A 5772-nucleotide genomic window follows, 5' to 3' on the forward strand; every position below is an offset into this window, starting at 1 on the left:
TCCCTCCACCCCCCCCTCCCATCCCCCTCCCTCCTCAACGTGGCCTTAGGGACCCGCTTGGGACCGGAGCTTGGTGACAGCTTTTGTACATTGTCCCCACCCTGTGTCCCCGCAGCCGAGCGCCGAGAAATGCCAAATACAGCTGTGGGGTTTGTACGCTGGCTCTGGCTCTCTGCCACCCGCCCTGGCACCTCCCTGGCATCCTGTTTCACCCCCCTGTTACCCCTGTGCCACCCCACACCACCTCCTGTTTGCCCCTCTGTTACCCCTGCCACCCCTGTGCCACCCCACACCACCCCCTGTCACCCCTCTGTTACCCCTGTGTCACTCTGTGCCACCCCACATCACCCCCGTCATCCCTCTGTTACCCCTGTGCCACTCTGTGCCACCCCACCCCACCCCCTGTCACCCCTCTGTTACCCCTGTGTCACTCTGTGCCACCCCACATCACCCCCGTCATCCCTCTGTTACCCCTGTGCCACTCTGTGCCACCCCACCCCACCCCCTGTTACCCCTCTGTTACCCCTGTGTCACTCTGTGCCACCCCACATCACCCCCGTCATCCCTCTGTTACCCCTGTGCCACTCTGTGCCACCCCACCCCACCCCCTGTTACCCCTCTGTTACCCCTGTACCACTCTGTGCCACCCCACATCACCCCCGTCATCCCTCTGTTACCCCTGTGCCACTCTGTGCCACCCCACACCACCCCCTGCCACCCCCTCTCCTTTACCCCTGTGCCACTCTTGTGTCACCCTCACATCACCCAGCCGGGCACAGGGACACCAGGACATGGAGGGGGTCTGAGGGTGCCCTGGGGATGCCTATTTGTGTGTGTAGAACTCCTGTGTGGGCTGGGGGTTCTCACGGGGGTGGGCAGCATCCGGGGGGGTGCATGTGCCCAGGGAGGGGAGGAGGGGTGCCATGCTGCAGGCATGGCATGGCTCAGGGTGCCAAAGTATGCCAAGCCATGCCATGCAATGCCAAACCAGGCTAGGTGATGCCAGGTGAGGTGAAGCCATGCTGTGTGATGCCAGGTGATGCCAGGCTAGGCCATGCCAGGCCACGCCATGCTGTGCCATGCCAGCTGAGGTGTGCCACAGCCCCATGCCAGCCCTGTGCCTGCCTCTCTCTGCCCCATACCAACCAGCACAAACTGACCAGTTTGGGTGATCCTGCCCCAGAGCAGGTGCCTGCTGCCAGGAGCCCTGGCATGGCATTCCCCCCTCTCCTGCCCCCCCCCCACTTCCCTGGCACGGGGGGGGCAGTGTGTGCCCCCCCGACATGGCACTCCCTGAAGCCCCTCGTCCCTGCAGAGCCCACGGTCCCTGGCAGAAGGGGGTGGGCACCAATGCCAGCTGCCGGTTCTTCTCGTTTCCCAAATGGTGCCAGGGGAGCCTCCTGCCCTGGCACCACGTTGGCAATGAACCTTTGTGATCTCCCTGGCCCCACAGGGATGAGCGCACCCATGACCCACTCCACTCACGTGCTCAGACCACCACCCCTGGGATGGGCATGGCATGGTTGTGCCATGGGGTGCCATAGGCATCTGTGCCATGGGGTGCCATGGTTGTGCTATGGGGAGCTGTGGCTGTGCCACGAGATGCCATGGTTGTGATGTGGAGTGCCATGGGAGCCACTGGATGGCATGGCTGTGCCATGGGGAGCCATGGGGAGCCATTGGATTGCCATGGTTGTGCCACAGGTTGCCACGGGGAACCATGGTTGTGCACTGGGGTGCCATGGGGAACCATTGGATGCCATGGGGTGCCATGGGGTGCCATGGTTGCACCATTGAGTGTCGTGGGTTGCCATGGCTGCACCACAGGCTGCCACGGGTGGCTGTGATTGTGCCATGGGGTGCTGCAGGGAGGCACAAGGGGGATTTGGGGGACCCTCAGTGCCCCCCGGCCATGCTGGCAGGTGCGGGGGGAGCCCGGGGGTGGGGTTACCCCGAGGCCATCTGGGACTTGCCGAGGGGACCGAGCGACAGCCGAGGGCGCTCAGGGACACCGCAGCAGACACCCAGAACCCCCAGGGTGGTCCCCCGGGATGCGCAGAACCAGCCCCCCCGGACGCCTCTTCACTCCCGAGCGCCTCCTCCGAGTCAGCAGGGGGCGCTGCTCGCCGCACACCGCAGCTCCCATTCACAGCGCCTCCTGTCGGGCGGCGGTGGCGCTGCCCGCGCTGGGCTCCGCGTCCCCGCGCATGCGCAGTGCGGTGGGGCTCCCCTTCCCGCGCATGCGCAGCGTGGCCGGGCCGCGGCGGGGCCTGGCAGGAGCTCCGCTGCCGCCATCATGGTGCTGGATCTGGACCTGTTCCGCGCCGACAAGGGCGGGGACCCCGCCATGGTGCGGGACATGCAGCTCAAACGCTTCAAGGACCCGGCGCTGGTGGACGCGCTGGTGCGGGCCGACGGCGCCTGGCGGAGGTGTACGTGGGGCCGGGGCGAAGGGGGAACGGGCAGGGGCCGGGGGATGGCAACCCCCGGGCTGGGGAGGGGGCGGAGGGAACCCGAGGGGTCCAGGCACATTCCCCCCGGAGGGGACCTTCTGTCCCCGGCCCGGCATGACCTTCCTCTTGCAGGCTCCGAGGGTGGGGGACCCCTGTCAGCCCCCTGCAGCCTGGGGGCCTGTCCTCAGGTGATGCCAGCCTGCCTCCCCCCCACCCCCAGCTGCCCTCCCCAGGGCACCCCTCGGGGCTGGCTCTCTTCCACTCCTGCCCCAGAAGCCTGTCCCCGGTTGGATTCCAAAGCCCCTCCCCAGTGCGGGGGCGCCATTGGGTGATGCCTCCTGGCCCTCTTCCCTACACTGATCCCAACCTGCTCACCAGGCAGGGGGCACCTTTGGGGGGACCCCTCCCAGCCCCGGCGGATCTCCAGGGGGGAATCTTTCTTCCTCCGGGACTGGGCGATGCTGTGGGTGCATCCCTGAGGGTCCTGTCCTGGGGGGACCCCACTCAGCCTCTTCCCGGGGGCTGGGGTGAAGCTCTCCCGAGGGATCCTTCTCCCATTGCCCTCCTCCTCCGGCTCCGTTGGGGCAGATCCCCTGGGCCGGTCCCCCCCTTGGCTTACACGTGGATCCCCACGGGTGATCCAGCCCCAGGGTGATGCAGCCCCAGGGTGATCCGCAGGGATCCACTGCCTGAGCCGCACTGCTGCAGGACCCGGGCAGGGTTGGGGGTGGGAGGGGAGTGTCCCACACTCTGCCTCCCCTATGCCCGGGGGCAGTTGGAGGGGGGCTGCATCCCCATCACTCCCGGGCCGGTGCTGGTCGTGCCTCAGGAGCTGTTTGTGGTTGCTGGGACACAGAGGAGAGTGGGGGTGGCTACCCTAAAATCCCCCACGGTTCCCAGCACGCCCCAGCCCCTCCCTGGGATAAAAGAGGCAGCTTCAGACTCCCCTTTAATTCCACTGCCTTGATGTGAACGAGCCTGGCCCTGGCTCCGGCCGTGCCCTCCTCACCGCATTCATTTGCTCCCAGAGCCTTTCATCCCTTGGCACCAGCCAAGCTTGCCAGGCTGCCAGGGGAGGCAGGGTGGCTGCAGAGGGGTGCAGTGGCCTGAAACGTGGGGTGTGGGGCTGGCAGGGAGCGTGGGGCTGGCAGGATGTGCTGGCCAGCAGCCGGCTGATGCAATCCTGCCGCTGCCATGGCACCAGGGGACGCTGCCAGGGTCACGTTTGCAGTGTCCTGTTTCTTTCCCCTGCCTCTGGATTGTCCCCACCCCTGTTCCTGCCTGCAGATGGGGTGTCACCTAACTGGGGTGGCACATCCCCCCCCCCCCCCGCCCGGGGTTGGGGTGTCTCTGGTTTGGGCTGCACTGCCAGGAGGGGATTGGCTGCGTCCTGGGCTCTGCTCTTCTCATCCCTGGTGGCACCCAAGGGGCTGGACCCCATGGTCTCTCGAGGTCCCTTCCAACCTCTGATGTACTGTGATACTGTGACCTTCCTGGTCCCTTCCTTGGACAGCCTAAATCTCAGTGCTGTGGCTCCAGACCCCTGGATCCATTCAGCCCTTGGTGGTTCAGATTTGATGGGGCTCTGAGCAACCTGCTCTAGTTGGAGGTGTCCCTGCTCCCTGCAGGGAGGTCAAGATGGGGCTCTGAGCCACCTGCTCTAGTTGGAGGTGTCCCTGCTGCCTGCAGGGAGGTCAAGATGGGGCTCTGAGCAACCTGCTCTAGTTGGAGGTGTCCCTGCTCCCTGCAGGGAGGTCAAGATGGGGCTCTGAGCCACCTGCTCTAGTTGGAGGTGTCCCTGCTCCCTGCAGGGAGGTCAAGATGACCTTTGAGGGTCGCTTCCAGCCTGATGCATTCTGTGATTCCATGGTCCCAGCCCAGTGCTGGGGTCCCAGTGGGGCCATGTCCAAGGCCAGTGGCACTCCAGGTGTTTATCCCTGCATGACCACCCCCCCTGCTCCCCTCACATCTCTGCCCCACATCCCAACCAGCCCCACCCCCTGCTCCACACCACCTCTCTCCTTCCAAAACGCCTGGGGCCAGCAGCTAAAGGGCACCCCTGGAGCTGCCAGCCCTTTGAGGCTTTGTGGCCTCTCTTGGTGCTGGGTTGGGGGGGGGTCTCAGCCCCATTCCCACTGCCTGGCTGGCTGACAGCTCCATCCCCTTGCTCTGCAGGCAGGTTTCGTGCTGATAACCTGAACAAGCTGAAGAACCTCTGCAGCAAAACCATTGGAGACAAGATGAAGGTGAGGCAGCGAGGTCCTGGCAGTGATCTGCTGCTGGGATGTTACTACCTGGTGGCACCTCCCCCAGGTTTCTGCTCTCCAGATCTCTCCCTCCCACCACTGAGGAATGTTTTACTCTTCAAGCTTTACCCTAAGCCTCCTGGGGTTTCTTCTTCCTCTCTTTGCAGAAGAAAGAGCCTGTGGGGACGGATGAGTCTGTACCAGAGAGCGCACAGAACCTCGATGAGCTCACAGCTGATGTTCTGGGGGTGAGTCTGACCTCATCTCCCCACACTCTGCCTCCAGTCCACCCAGTTTGTCCAGAGCTTCACCTCTAATTGCCCAGGTTGATGGTGTGAGGTGCCCAAAGCCCAGCACCAAGCGAGGGGACACTGCCCAAACTCCCCTGCCAGGAGAAGCCATATTCCCCTCTGTCCACACAGCTCTTGCTCACTGTCTGTTCTACCCTTGGTTAGTGGCAGCTCAGAAGCCTGGGGCTCCTCCTGAGCATTCCAGGGAGGATCTGACCAGCCTCCATCATTCCATGTCCTCTCCCTGTCCACTCCTCCCTGCTCTTTTCCTTCCCAGTTTGTTAGCTGTGATATTTAACAAGCTGCCAGGGAGCTGCCTGTGCTCCTTGTTCCTGCCAGGCTCTGTGGGACACTGCAGACCCTTTCAGAGCCTCCCTTCTGCTCCTCCTTTGTCCCCTGGGGCTCTTGTTTGATATCTCCAGCCCATGGTCTCACTCCAGAAGCTGGACAGGCAGGGTGAGGGTCCCTGAAGAGCCACACTCAGCTGGCAGGGTGAGGGTCCCTGAAGAGCCACACTCAGCTGGCAGGGTGAGGGTCCATGGTGAGCCACACTCAGCTGGCAGGGTGAGGGTCCCTGATGAGCCACACTCAGCTGGCAGGGTGAGGGTCCCTGATGAGCCACACTCAGCTGGCAGCCCCTGGGTGGTTTTTCCCACTCCCCAGCTCACAGAGGGTCTCCTCTCAGGCTCTGCAGGTCTCTCAGCTCAAGCAGGTCTGGCTGCTGTTCAGAGCCTCTCTTCTGTCCCTCCTTTGGCCCCTGGGGCTCTTGTTTGATATCTCCAG

At 64.1% G+C, this 5772-nt stretch overlaps 1 long non-coding RNA gene across 1 annotated transcript; it reads left to right on the forward strand.

The window, feature by feature from the left end:
* The first annotated feature begins 2394 nt into the window (after positions 1 to 2394).
* On the forward strand, positions 2395 to 4921 carry LOC128980253 (uncharacterized). Its single transcript, XR_008489471.1, has 3 exons — positions 2395 to 2432; positions 4629 to 4699; positions 4867 to 4921. It is a non-coding gene; the product is annotated as an uncharacterized LOC128980253 (long non-coding RNA).
* Positions 4922 to 5772: the final 851 nt, after the last annotated feature.

Source organism: Indicator indicator, unplaced genomic scaffold, assembly GCF_027791375.1.
Source record: "Indicator indicator isolate 239-I01 unplaced genomic scaffold, UM_Iind_1.1 iindUn_scaffold_86, whole genome shotgun sequence".
Classification (NCBI taxonomy): Eukaryota; Metazoa; Chordata; class Aves; order Piciformes; family Indicatoridae; genus Indicator; species Indicator indicator.